General features: G+C 43.2%; 2 long non-coding RNA genes across 4 annotated transcripts in view; one reads left to right on the forward strand and one right to left on the reverse strand.

The window, feature by feature from the left end:
* LOC110389355 overlaps nt 1-10,318 on the forward strand; it is a 30,338-nt gene extending 20,020 nt beyond the window's left edge. The window contains exons 4-7 of one of the 2 annotated variants that reach the window (XR_002433170.1): nt 3,393-3,492; nt 4,276-4,391; nt 6,420-7,234; nt 10,241-10,318. This is a non-coding gene — a long non-coding RNA (uncharacterized LOC110389355). Of the gene's footprint in view, nt 1-3,392; nt 3,493-4,275; nt 4,392-6,419; nt 7,235-8,304; nt 8,419-10,240 lie in introns of those variants that run through there. The other variant, XR_002433169.1, reaches the window with a different exon arrangement.
* On the reverse strand, nt 830-6,591 carry LOC110389354. 2 transcript variants are annotated; one of them, XR_002433167.1, is made up of 3 exons: nt 6,492-6,591; nt 5,464-5,638; nt 830-1,453 (listed from the first exon to the last, which is right to left on the reverse strand). It is a non-coding gene; the product is annotated as an uncharacterized LOC110389354 (long non-coding RNA). The 2 variants fall into 2 exon arrangements; XR_002433168.1 differs by lacking the exon at nt 830-1,453 and adding an exon at nt 3,454-3,575.

Consider the following 13,942-nt stretch of genomic DNA (forward strand, 5'->3'; position numbering starts at 1 on the left):
TGAAGGGAGGTTGTAGTGAGCTGGGGGTCAGCCTCTTCTCTCAACTCTCTCTCTGGTGACAGGACGAGGGGGAATGGCTTCACGTTGCACCAGGGGAGATTTAGGCTGGACATTAGGAAACTCTACTTTTCTGAAAGAGTGGTCAGGTGGTGGAATGGGCTGCCTAGGGAAGTGGTGGAGTCACTGTCCCTGGAGGTGTTCAAGAAACGTTTAGATATAGCGTTGAGAGACGTGGTTTAGTGGAGTTATTGGTGGTAGGTGGATGGTTGGACTGGATGATCTTGTAGATCTTTTCCAACCTAGCTAATTCTGTGGGAAAAAAAAAAAAAAAAAAAAGCAGAAGGTATCTTCTGGAGAGGAGTAGGCCCACTGCTCTTTGTGGGTAACTGTTCAGGTTACCCTTGCGCACTCAGTTCATCCAGCACTGCTTCGTTTCTTTTTCAGGCTCCATCACTTGGAGTCCTGTAGCTATCTGAGGACCCTGGCTCCATGTGAGAATGCGGCGCAGGGTAGTGCCTGTTGGACTCGACCTTTCTGTGTGTGTGTTGTGTGAGTGCCAATGCTACTCAAAGATCCGTTGTCTCAGATCAGCTTAGTTTGCCTTTGTGGTTCATGTCTACAGCCCTAAACCTAAGGGAGAAACCTCTAAGAACTGCTACGGTATAAATGTTGACTACTGCCTGTTGTACTTCAGTGGGTTCTGTACAACCACATTGACTTCACTGGGATTACATGTGCATTGCTTAGGGGCAGATTTGGTTCAGTGGATGTAATTTAAAAAAATTAACTACTCATTTTTAAGATTGGTTTTATTTGTTGCCTGATATTTTTTAATTATTGGATGAAATGCTCTAAATTACAACATTTTGCAATGATGCATAATACCTCTGCATCTATTAATTAATTAAGCTTCACAGTTCCTTGTGAGGTAGGGAGAACACTTTGATGCATTGCGATTCGAGTGATGTAATCCATGGTGATGAATAAGCTGAGCCAAGATAAGCACTGGATTCTCATAGTGTAGGCCTCAGAGTGAGAAACTGGCTTTGCAGCAGACCCACAGGCAATGGCAATTTCCATTGTATGTGTGTGAAACTCTGCTCCTCCCTAAAGGAGAAGGCTACATATGTGCAGATCTGGGAGCAATTCAAGAAACAATAAGCGGATTCCCAAATGGGATGTGAATGGAACAGCCCACGTGCCAAGTGTTAAATCATCCCCAGGGCTGTGGTGCTGAGCGATGTCAGGGCGGTGGTGCTGGTGGGCTGGGGCCTCCCCAAATGCAGCTGCTGCAGCCACCTGCCTGCTTCCCACACATGGGCGCCTCTTGGGACTTCTGCTCCTGAATTTCTCCTGTGCAGATTGCGGAGGTCCAGCAGTGCAGCTCTTCCAGGCCTTGCTTTATATCCCAGGCGTCTTCTGGTATTCTGCTCAGTGCAAAGTGATAAGAACCCTGAATAAGAAGGTGATGAGTGGAGGAAGAAGTGTCAGTAGCATGGACGTGGCAAGGCACAGCATCCTGTGAATCTCTTTTGGTTATCAAGCATGGATAACAGTGTACTCAGCACAGTCAATTTGACCCAGATAACCTTCTAATAGCTGTAGTAAGTAACTCATGTAGCTCAGCCAGAGACTGTTTCTGTCTGTATAGAGTACTACACCATATCAGTTCTTGTGACCCCACCCTCAAGCTCCCCAGAGTCCAATGCAGAATGATTTACGAGTCTCTCAGGAAAATCAGATTTCTGTAAGGATCATGTAATTTGCAGAGTTTGTGACAGGAGAAACCTCTAACTAAAGAATGGTTTGTTAAATGAGAGTGTGCTTAGCCTTGCAAAGGGGGATGCTGTTATGATAAAGCGGGTCTCCTGCCATCTTCTCTTTTCCCTGCCTTAGGGATCCACCAGGTATTTCTTCCAAGGCGTATATATTTCCTATAATATTAAAAGGAAAGGTTGTCATTTCTGACAAGTTGTGTATATAGATTATGTCTTTATTATGACAGAGATATATATGCTGATTGATTGGTGAATGTGAGCCAAGTAAAGAAAGCTCGTGAGAAGAGTCTCCAGCTTGCTAAAATGCTATTTAATCAGTGGCCTGAAGATTCATCATCTGAAGAGGAGTGTGTGATGAGTGGATTCCCCTTAGTGCAAGACCTGGGGAGCTAGCAGAAACCACCAGGAAGCTCCAGCCTAATCTTTTAGATTCTGATATTGAATGGAAAAGGCAACGGCTGTGCTGGGATTACTGAAATAATGGTGACTTTTAACTAATTATCCAGAGCACTGGTTAATTGTGCAGCTGTGACATCATGGAGTTTGGTACAAGCTGCAAATCCCACAATGCCATGTGTAAAATGGATAAAATCTCAGGTTCCCTGTTGCTCTGCTAAGAAGTGCTAAGCCGAGTTCCAGTGTAAGTTGGTCTGTGCAGGGCACAGTTAGATCTGCCTTGCAAGCCTCACAATGAATGGCACCTTCCCAAGCAAAGCCCCCCCTTCTCTGTTAATCTCAATACTGCATTGACAAGATAAGGATGAACTGTACAAGAAAAAACAAGGTCTGGACCGAACACTTGTCTGGTCATACAGCTCCACTAAGGCTGTTGTGTTTAGCGTACATTGTAATCCTAGATGGCAAGTTTCTTTTATTGTTGCTATTTCAGTTACAGAGTCATTAAATAAGCTTTGTTCCTAAGACAGCTGCTTAGGGCTCCTTTCTATCTACAGTAAAGCTGGGGAGAGAGTGCTGAGCAAACAGGTCTTTTCCATGAGCAGACACCAGTTTTGTCATAATCCCTTGTTGTTCAGCATGGCTTTCTCCAACAATCCTTGATCTGCTGCAGTCCTTTGAAACAGCATGGCATCAGAGTTGCATCTGATTGAACGGGTTTCATTTCCCATGGTCTTGGACTAGCACAATGCTCACAAAGCTGTATATCTGAAATTTACCTTGAAGAATATCCTGCAATATGGGCCGGCCTTATTTAAAGCTGCTGAAGATGAGGGAAAATTCCTGCTGACTTCTTCTTGCTCCTGAGACCATGTTTATATAAATGTTGCTTCAATTAATGTCTCCACTGAAGAACTCATTATTTAAAATACCTTTAGGAACCAAGCTCAAACAGCCATAAGCATCACAACTAATTAAATAACCATATTAAAAATTTGTTACAACATATTTTTCGTGTTCTTTTTCCCACTAAACTGATATTGGCAAAGGAATTCCTCCACCACATAGCCCTTGTGACTCATACATCCTCACTTTTCCTTGTCATTAAGGGATCTGAAAGCTGCAATGTCAATGAGGAGGGCACCTCAGCAGCAGCTGGAGATGTGATCTCAGCTTGGAGGTTTTTCTGTAGCTCAGAAGCTACTCTCTCTGTTTCAGGGTCCCAAATGCCCTGGATGAGGAGAGCAGCGGAGTCTCCTCATATTCAACACAAAGGTTCCACTGGTATGATGCTGTTCCACTGCACAGCGCTATTCTGGTAGGTGTGGGGTGGTGACCTTTGGTATTTCGCATGTTCCTCTTTGTCCTCCAAGGAATAAGTTGGGGCTTCAAAGCGTACACCTGGGCAGAGGAGACAGCACTTCCTAGTTTACTGTTGTTTACATGCGTTCCCTTAGTTGACCCTGCTCTGAAAGAGAGAGACTGAGACCACCACCCCCTTTTCAGAAGTGAGTTGCAGATATAGTGTTGTCATGGTTTTATGATTTTCGGTTATTGGTATTCCACATCATAACATCATGTAGTGAATGTACCTGGTTCTCAGAAGAGAAGGACTACTACATTCCCCAAGGTACTTTGCTCCTCTGTTACCATTTCCGGCCAGAAGGAAAAGATAAAAACTTGCAGATCATGAGACCTTGTCCCTTTTTCCGCCCGTCTCTTGTCCTGGCAGCACCTCGCTCTCCAGCCATCTTATTGTCGGTAGTAGAGTAAGGCCTACCTTGATTTTGGGACATTCTCTGTATTGGATTTATCAGCTTAAATTGTAATTATATTGTATTATAGTGTGTTGTTTTGCATTCTTGATTGATATCTTATTTAGTAAATTAGTTTGTTTCTCCTCAGATTGTTGCAGCTGTTCTTTGCTCTCAGGGCCATCTCCTTACCCTTTTCCCCTTTTCCCTGGGTGTGGGCCCGTGGGTCCCCCGTCCCATTCATCACGGAACTGGGCTGAACGCCTGTAAACCGTTGACAAGTGTCTTGACCAGAGACTGATGGGAGCTGAAGTCTCATTCCATGGACATATTTGCTTTAATTTTAGTGGTAGCCTGGGAACAGAGAAGGATCTCCAAGCTAACAAGGGATGGGTAATGCCTCCTGTGTTCATCTAAAGGCATCCAATCTCAGGAGACCATTTCAGCAGATGTGCAAAGGAAGGTCTGATTGATACCTGTTTTGTTTTTAAACGTTGCATGTTGTGTCCCTTACCGTACTGATCCGGATATCTTTAATACTGTTTGGTTTATTTATTTCATGTGTCTGATCTGTAAAAGAACAAATCCTATCCAGAAATGGCAAGTTGTGCTCAGAGCTGCCAGAGAGCTGAGAGTAGGCAACCAAATCTTGCAATGAGGTGATCAAAGATTTCATCAAAAATACAGAATGTTCAAGCTGTTCTGCCAGCTGGGAGACTTGTAGCAGGCTGGAATTCATGCTGCTTGAAATGCTGCAGCTTCCTTCCAAGCAATTAAAAGGAACTCATTGCCCAGTAACCACCAAAATAGGATTAGTCATTACAAATGGGCAAATATCCCAATAGGACTGGGAGCTCAGCTCTGGGAATTGAAAGGTAATGTTTTGAAAAGATCTTAGGGGCAGACTTACACAAGGAAAAGGCTTACAACTGCTAGTGTGTCCTAATTCCCCATGTGCCACCTTTGTACTGGTTTTGTGTAGCTATGCTAGGCTGTGCAAGAGGCTCTTTATGAGGTTTAAGAATGTCCACAAAGAAAATAAGTGTGTAATAGCTATTGCACTTCATGTTCATGCACTATTGTCCTTTGCAACCACAACCAGGCAAACCCTCAAAGGCTTGTGAGTCTAAGATGCATTTTGGGGAGTGAGGTGGGTGCTTGACAGCGTCCCAAACCACACTCTCAGTGCTCAAAGGCTACATTTTTAAACACAGTTAAGAGCTTAAAGGTGCAAGTAAAGTCCCACAGGCTTTGTCACAGCACTTCAGCATCTCCTTCTGTTTGGAAACTATGCAAAATTAGGTAACATAACTTACAGAAGTTCCTTCAGGATGTCCATGCAGAACACAGGGCATCTAAATGCATTTAACAGTATAATTCTCTTTGACTTTTACATCAAGTATAAATTATTAAATCATTTAAATGGTTTCAGTGAATTTTAATCTTCACTCAGCTTCTGTATAGATACTTAAGATTTGATAGGCTTTTATTCCACATAACCTCACCAAAGGAGTAGTAAAGCCAGAGATGGTTACCTTCCTGGCCCCAGCTTGGCAGGAAGGCCTTAGTCCTTCTGTAGCATCTTCAGAATGTCTTGCCTCTCCCTGCTGCTCCTTCGCTAATCGGACTGCTCCTGTTGATGTTGTAATTGTGTATTTCCTCTGCAGAGTTCAGCAGTAATAGTTTTTCCAATTGTTCCTATAAAATAAGCTATAAAATAGATTGTGTTTTTAATTGTTTAGCTTCATTCATGGTGAGTTGTTAGAGTTAGGGCAGTACGGTTAGGTTGCGGTTGGACTTGATGATCTTTAAAGTCTTTTCCAACCAGAGCAGTTCTATGATTCTGTGATTCAGTAGACTAATCCTTGGCCTTCAGGCATGTTACATTAAATACAGCTAAAGGTTTCATTATTCAGTTTGAACTAATCTAATTAGTTAGAGACAATCATTTAATTTGGTTATGATTCTAATCCCTCATCAGGAAACTTCTCCCTGACAAAGACCCTTGTTTCTCTTTGGAAAAAAAAACTGTCAAGGAATGAACACTGTGGGAACAGATCCCACAGTTCCTGGTTGGTGGAGGGGGCTGTTGGTGCTGTGCCTGTGACAGGCCTGCTTTGGGGACTGCCCATACCACCTACCAATCACAAGACACCAGCCATGTGTATTAAGAAACACCTGCTCCCCAGCACTGCGTTAATTAGTTAATTTGAGGAATGTAAACAGCCAGGAAAAACCACCAGGACAAAGCAGTTAGTAAACACCTAGAATTGATATCTGCTGTTGTTGCTTTGTTACACAGTTTTGATGCTTGATACCAAATTGGTATGTGAGTTTTTTGCTTTTGTAGGGTACGTTTGGAATCCAAATACTTAAGAAAAAATACTTTGATATATATTCTTATTCTACGTGTAGATGTTACAAGGCTAAGAAATATTTTAAATCTGATAACTGTATCCACTATTCTATCAGAATTCTGTTTTAAATTTAGAGTTGCAAGAACCAAGCCTGCAGTACCTGCAGGATCGCATTTTGGTCTGCATCTTTGATGATACAAACTCACCACTGATTGGGCTGTAGGACTTTGTGATGCCCTTACGCGTGAGTAACTTCCTTTACCGTGAGTTGAAGGACACTGTTTTTCTTGGGCCGTTGGAATATCTGCAGGGAGAATGGAAACTTATTCAGAATTTCCCAAAGCTGTGGTTGTTCTCGGTAAGAATTTTTTTCCGTATTGTTTCTCCGTCTCCCTTCCTTTCTGTAGCTCTCTCACATGCTTCTGAAGATGTTTTAAGTGTTCGTTAATATGAGCGCTGATCCAAAAGCAATGCCTCCTATTTTATCATGCTTGTCCATGAGGTCAGAGGCAGATGTTGGTGGTATGGCACTCTGGTTACTACTGAGAAGAAAATCATGATTGGAAATGGGGAATTGTCCAATGACTTGCAAATTTAGACCCATGAATTTTCTTCTCTGACCAAAGCTTCTTGTATTTGAAGATGCTTCCAAAATGCCATTGTGCTAGCTGGGTTTGAAATAAGTGTATTTGTTCATGTTTCACTTTTAATGGTTCTTAATGTTCAGCTTTCTCAAATTCCTCCTTATCACCATTTACGTGGTTTTATCAGGGTAGTGCTCTTTCCTGTGTGGATCTGAAGACAGTTAATGTCAAGCATTGCGCTGCTTGTGTCATCCTGTTTTCCAACACCTCTATCTCAAACAATCCTCCCTTGGCGGACACAGAAAGCATCCTAGCCACTCTCAATGTCTGATCCATGGAGGCTAAGCCCGGCTCACCCTTTCTGGGTAAGTGTGCTTCCCTTGGCCTGTGAGCTGATGTGACAAAGGAGGAGGGGAAGGGAGAGAGGAATGAAAATGTCACTTGTCACTACTCTGAGCTACAGAGTATCTATCCTAGCTATGTCAATGAATACAGCCAGAAATCCATTTCAGCTCGGCTGGATGGATGGCCTAGCCCAATTTCTGCAGCTACAGGTTTACAAAGGAGATGTATGCCAACACTGCTCCTGGAAATACACCAGTTCCTCCCAAAAGCTCTGAGTGAAAGTTCAAGGTTTCCAGTAAAGAGACAATTGTGGGAGGCTAAACGGCAATGAGAGTTGGTAACTGCTGTATTACTTGCAAAAGCATGTGTGAGTGGAGTTCCTATCCATCCTTCCAAAGGAGAAAAACAACACCTTTCCCTTGAGGCTTGACAAGGTGGGCTCTCCATTCTCAGCACAAAGCTGCAATGGAAGCAAAAACAGCCTCAGCTCAGCAGAATATTTATTGTGTCTCTTCCTTTCTTAATCTGGTAAAAGAGCTAAGATTTGTCCTCCTCTTGAGAATGTGGAAGTATTAATTAACTGAAGACAGGCTGAGAAATGGATGGCTCTCTTACGTGTTTCCCATATACTTTATTATTTTTCTAGGCTTTCAAAGCAATGGCTGTGCCAAAGAAAATATTACAGTGAGGCAGAGGCAGGGTGTTTTAATAATAACTAGGCAAAACAATACCAACATACAGCGTGTACCATTAGAACAGGAGGATAATGATTTAGAAGGGATATTTGAGTAAGGGGTAATTGTGACTTGAATAGATTACTTTTAACAATATGTATTTATTGCTACATGTGTTTAAAGATATATGGAACTCATTACTGCTTGTATACAGAGAGAAAGTAAATAATACGTTCTTAAATATATATGATTTATGTATCTCTGTAATGACAGATACAGATACTGTACCTACTGCACCTTTATACCTATATATGGAAAAGAGGGAGACTTAAGGCAGAAAGGGTATTTCATCCTATCAGCCACTGTTCTACCACCCTCCAGCTTTTTTTTTTTTTCTTAATGATTCAAAATCACAGTATATTGTGTGAAGATCTCCGAACTACAGTGCGTACATGGAAAATAGAGATGTGAGCATCTATTCATCAAAGCCTTCCCAACCTGCCTTGCAGAGCTTCTATTTTGTGCAAGAGCACAGAAGACAACTGCAACTAGGAAAGAACCAACAGATAGAGAACAGCAAGGAAATTTGCCAGACTGGGTAACTGTCAAGTTAGCTTGGAAACAGTGAGAACGGTAACACTGGTAACAGATCCAGGCAGTGCCTGCACTGATCTAAACTTGGTGTCAGTTCACCTCCTGCAGTAGTTAATGACAGCAACTTGTACCAGTGAAATCTGCATTTCAGAGCTCAAGCGCTTTGGTAAACATTGCAGCAAACGTAGTCTTGCTTTGGGGATTGTAACAAAACACAATTCAATTGCATTTCCTGTGATTTGAGATTTCAAGTTGAGCGTTTCAAACCCAACCAACCCAGGCCTATTCTGTGCATTACTTGTCTCATGGGGTGGAGAATTAGGCAGCTCTTAGAGAACCAGACCCACACTGCGGTAAACATTACTTAGACTTGCAAGAATGAGCATTTACTAGGGTCGTGCTGATGCCAAGGACTTCTAGTCTTTCCGATGGAAAATTTTAGGTTTTCCAGTAATGCTGTAATTATCACCCTGTCATGTCACCCCACAAACAGGTTGGCAAACCTAGGTACCAAACTAAATAATCTGTGGCATAATCTAAACATGTAATGGTAATTAAATCTGACAACTTAATAAGCTACTGAAATTCAAATGTACAGAAGTAATCTGCAATTAAGTAATCTTTTGTAATAGCACCCTGCCAGTCTGTAGGATTTCAGGTGGAGCGCTGTGTACTGTTTCACAGGAAAAATATTGACACAAGGAAAAGGTATCCAGGCAATGATCAGACACATTCAAATCAACCAGTACAGTGCATGGAGAAGGGCAATAAAGGTGATGATTCACTTCAGGCATTCAGTTGTATGTATTCAGATGCCTTGCTGTGCTTGGGAAAGGCTTTTTCTGCTGCTTTGAGGTGTGGTGACGCCTGCCATCTCCATGAGGTGTCTGTCAGTCCGTGGCCTGACCTCAGGGGTGGCTGATTCGAACAATGGTTGATCTCCAATATTCACTTGTTCCTCAGAGTGGAGGAGGAGCCATTACAAAGTATCTGAACATCAACGAGTTCCATTTCTTGCAAAATCTGCAATGGAGTTCAGATTTCATCCTCTTGACTGCGATAATGTTGTGTGCAGCAGGTGGTGTTCCTGGCACCCCAGTGCTGTGCTGAGCAGCAAAGGAATAACTCAGGCAAAACAGGAAGGGAGGCAAGGTGACAAGAGTGTATATCATCGAAACAAAGAAAGCAGATTTCAAATTGGAGCTGTTTCTACTAAGTCAGCTGTCTGGAAGACTTGGGAGGAATAAGAAACTTCTGGATTTCTTTCTTTTCTTTTTTTTGACCATCAGGTTTTCAAAACTTGTGGTGTATGCTTTGCCTTCATCTGTCCCACTCAGTTAGGCACAGCCTTCTTGAAGGGGAAGGATAAAACAAAACCCCCTTCCTCTGTGCGTAACTTACTGGGTACTTGGGGCCAAACAGCACTGGAACCAGCACTGCTGCATCACAGAGGGTAATTATATTTCAGTAACAACATCAATAACCAGCTTCCAGCCAAGGTTTTGTTTTTCTCATCCTTTGAAGCCCTGAATGAACAAAGTAAGCCTTGGAAAAGCAAGCCAAGTCAAGAAACTTTCTAAACATAGGAAATGCTTTGGATTTTTTGCATGACAATGACATTATTTTTAGGCATAGGCAAAAGATGTCCTGCATTTGTCAGTCTGAACTATTGTGTCTTGGTTTCTTTTTTTCCCCCTCCCCCTTTCTGCTTCTACTGACTTCCCTCTCTTCTCATGTTGTTATTGACTGTTTCTGCAGAAGCTGTTTTCAGAGGAACCACATTGGGGAATCAATCAGAGCCATGTTATAAGAGGATACGCATCACTACAGAGCTGAGTAAGTTATTCTTTAGGAAAGAATTTCACAGAAACAATATGCATGCCGCATTATTTATTTGCCCCAGGCCTTTTTAGAATTCAGAGGCAGAAAGCGACACACACTACATGTCCAAGGAACATTAAAAGGTTTGACTTAGATGTTAATTCACTGGCTTTGAAGGAGTCAGGATGGTTTATCAGGAGAATAAATAAAGTGTTACAAAGGTCTCAGTGTAAAGCAAAACACTGAAGCATCCATTTAGGCTAAAGATAATGTCCTTGTTCTTTTCTGCTAGACTGGATCTTAGGAGATCTGTGTTCTGGTCATGTGGCCCACGTTCATCCCACCTTTTGGTACAGACTTCACTATTATAAATCAATCAGGAGCATGTTTTCCTGCTTTCCCCTTATTTTCAGCAAAGAAAGAGACACCACCAAAAGCAGTTGTGCTTAGAGGAATCTGACTTGCCCTTCGGCTGTGCTTCCCTCTCTCCAGTGATTTAAAAAGCACCAAGAAAGATTGCATGCCCAGTTTTCATCTCCCAACAAAATGAGGTGAACCAAGGCCTGATTCTCTACATTTCAACCCTCCCCGTTCTGAAACACTGTGGCAGTTCCCTCCTCTTCTCTGGATCCTGGTGGGTAGGTGCTGCAGCCTTCCTCTGTTGGCCTTTCTAGCCTGCATTCATAACTGGAGCAGCCGTGGAGCTCTTTCATTGCTGCTCTTGGCTGGTTTTCATCTTTGTCTTCATCTCCTGATGGTTACAGACTAGATCCATTAATTAGGAACACAAGCACTGATTAATTGTTTACTAGTAACACAGCAGTCGGTGTCACACCAGAGTGGTGAGGCTGGGCTGCCGGTCCCTAATGACATGGATGTTTTGCCCCATTCAGAATGCTGACACAAGAACATCACATCACATCAGCACAGCGTGCTGCCAGGCGTCATGGCTGGCCTCTCAGCCATTTGCTCAGGTTTGGGTTCTCTTTCTTCCTTTTTTGGAGCAATGCTTGCAAGCGGGCTCAACACATCTGGGTGTTTCAAAGAAGCTCTGGTGTAACACAGGTATGGGTATCAAACACCAATGCAGAAACTGTGGCTAAGTCTTACTCAAAAACATGATGCAAACCACATTTCACAGATTTTCTAGAGGCAAAGAGCTACTCTGGTAATTCATTACACTGATGAAACCTCCGTTTATCTCTGGCCCACATAGCTTTGCTGTCAGTGTTGCCAGAGACCCCCACCTTGCTACTGCCTCCTTTCAGGAAGCTGTAGGGAGTGATGAGGTCTCACCTGAGCCTCTTCTCCACCAGACTGAGCCATTTGAGTTCCCTCAGATGTTCCCTGTAGGACTGTGCTCCAGATGCATCACAGCTTCACTGCCCTTCTCTGAACATGCTCCAGGGCCTTGATGTCTTTCTTGCAGCGAGGGGCCCAAAACTGAACACAGTACTTGAAGGGCAGTCTCCTCAGTGCCAAGTACAGAGGGATGATCACCTCCCTGCTCCTGCTGACAGCTTTACTGCTGACATTTGTTTTTTTTTTCCAACGCGTTAATGCAGGACAGCATTTCGTTTTCTAAAGACTTGAAGTTACTGTGCCAAACCCATGCATTCTTTTGCCTTTTCTTACCATAGAGAAACCCTGAATCACATTTTGTTCCACATATAGAACATTTTGGTATCACATGCTTGTATCAACTGTACATAAATGAAAAAAGCCTTAATGAGTTTGTTAATGAAAGAAGTTACATTGGTATATTAAAGAAGAGTTTATTTAACTTGGTTTAATTTAAAGGCCACTTAACACATTGAGCATTAATGATCTACAGTAAATGTACCCCTTCAAAGTATTTTTCCATTATTGAATGTACTCAGACAGAGTATACAGTCTACATTACATATATAGGATTTAGATAAATTGCTACTCTGGGTAGCACAGTGTGATAAATGTACATTAATTCAAGCTAAATTATGATGAGATTCCTTCAGAGGAATTATTATGTCCCTATGAATACAACAGACACACTGAGAGTTTCTTGGGAAGCCAGACATTTCTGTGTGTTACAGCAAATTGCAGATGTACTCATTATAATAACATTAATCACGATGACTCCATTTGTCACTTCCATTCTAATTAAGCATTACTGCAGTAATGGACCATTATTTTAAAGTGCTATCAGGAACTGTTTACAATGAGTTTAATAGAGTTAGGTGCTAGAATTTAGCAATCTCATATCAGGTGTGACTTTCCCAGTGCTGTGAGATGACTGAGGTTTAATAGAGAAGTCACTTCACGGTGGTGGCTGGATTAATTCCTCTTAGACTGTCCTAGGAATGTTACCACTGCACTGGGTCTGGATAGGATGGAGTCAGTTTTCTTCAGAGAAACCTGTATGGGAATATGTTTCAATTTTCTGAACAAAATGGCATTGCTTACACACCAGTGTTTAGATGAACTACACTTGCATGGCCTCAAGAGCCTCTCTGTTTCCCGTTTCCTGTGCTGACCTCCAGTCAGTAGGCTAGGGGTAGGCAAGAGGCTGGGAGGGGGAACAGTCAGGACAGATGATCTCCAGTTACCAAGGAGACAGCCCATACCATATGATGTGCTCAACAAGGAAAGCTTAGAGAGAGGAGAAAGAGGAGGACGTACACGCTGGTGGCACTGGTCATCCCAAACAACCACTAAGCTAGCTGAGGCCCCCCTTTCTGGAAAACAGCTGACATCTACCTGCCAATGGGAATGAGTGAATTAGTTCTCCATGCTGCTTTCCCTGTGCACACAGTTTTGCTTCTCTTATTAAAGTGTCATTATCTCAGTCTAAATGGTTTCCTTGCTTTCCTGCTGGCGTAGTTCAACCCAGAAGCAGCTCAGCACCACACGGTTCACTCACTCCCTCACACTAGGACTGGGGAGAAAATCAGAAAAAAGGTAAAAGGTAACACTCATGGGTTTAATAGGACAGAAAAGGAAAGTAATAATATTAATAAGAAGAAACAATAATAATATATACAAGACAAGTGCACAGTGCAATCGCTCACCATCTGCCAACCAATGTCCTGTCTTTCCTGGAGCAGCCCCCCACCCCTGGCCAACTGCCCTACTTTTATAGTCTTGCATGACACCATGGAAGGCTCTGGGCAACTATCAATCACGATTGTCACCTCCAGTGGGTCTGGAACTCACTCGTGAACAAGTGCAGAATCCTTAAAGGCAGACAGAAGGCGTTAAAAAGGTGCACCCTGACCCTGGCAGCGCCACAGAGTTACAGCTCGCTGCAGTGTGCCTGCACCAATCCAACACTATTCAACAAGATCCAGAATCTTCAAAGGAAGAAAATGCCTCTGGATCCGACCCAGCCCTGCAGCTGATCCCAAGCTGCACCAGCTCCTGCCGGCGCTCCAAGGGAACGCTGCTCCTCCAGCCTGGCCTTTGGGCCTTCCTGCAGTGGGGCACACAGCACTCTCATCAGCCGCCCACAGGCCGGTGGCCGGGGCCTAAAGGGCCCATGGGATCCCTGGTGGAGCAGCCATTGGGTTCTGTCAGGCACACTGCTGTCCCACCGACAGCCGCTGGGGTCCATCAGGTACACTGCTGTCCCACCGACAGCCTCTGGGGTCTGTCAGGCACACT

This window comes from Numida meleagris, chromosome Z (assembly GCF_002078875.1).
Source record: "Numida meleagris isolate 19003 breed g44 Domestic line chromosome Z, NumMel1.0, whole genome shotgun sequence".
In the NCBI taxonomy this organism is placed as follows: domain Eukaryota; kingdom Metazoa; phylum Chordata; class Aves; order Galliformes; family Numididae; genus Numida; species Numida meleagris.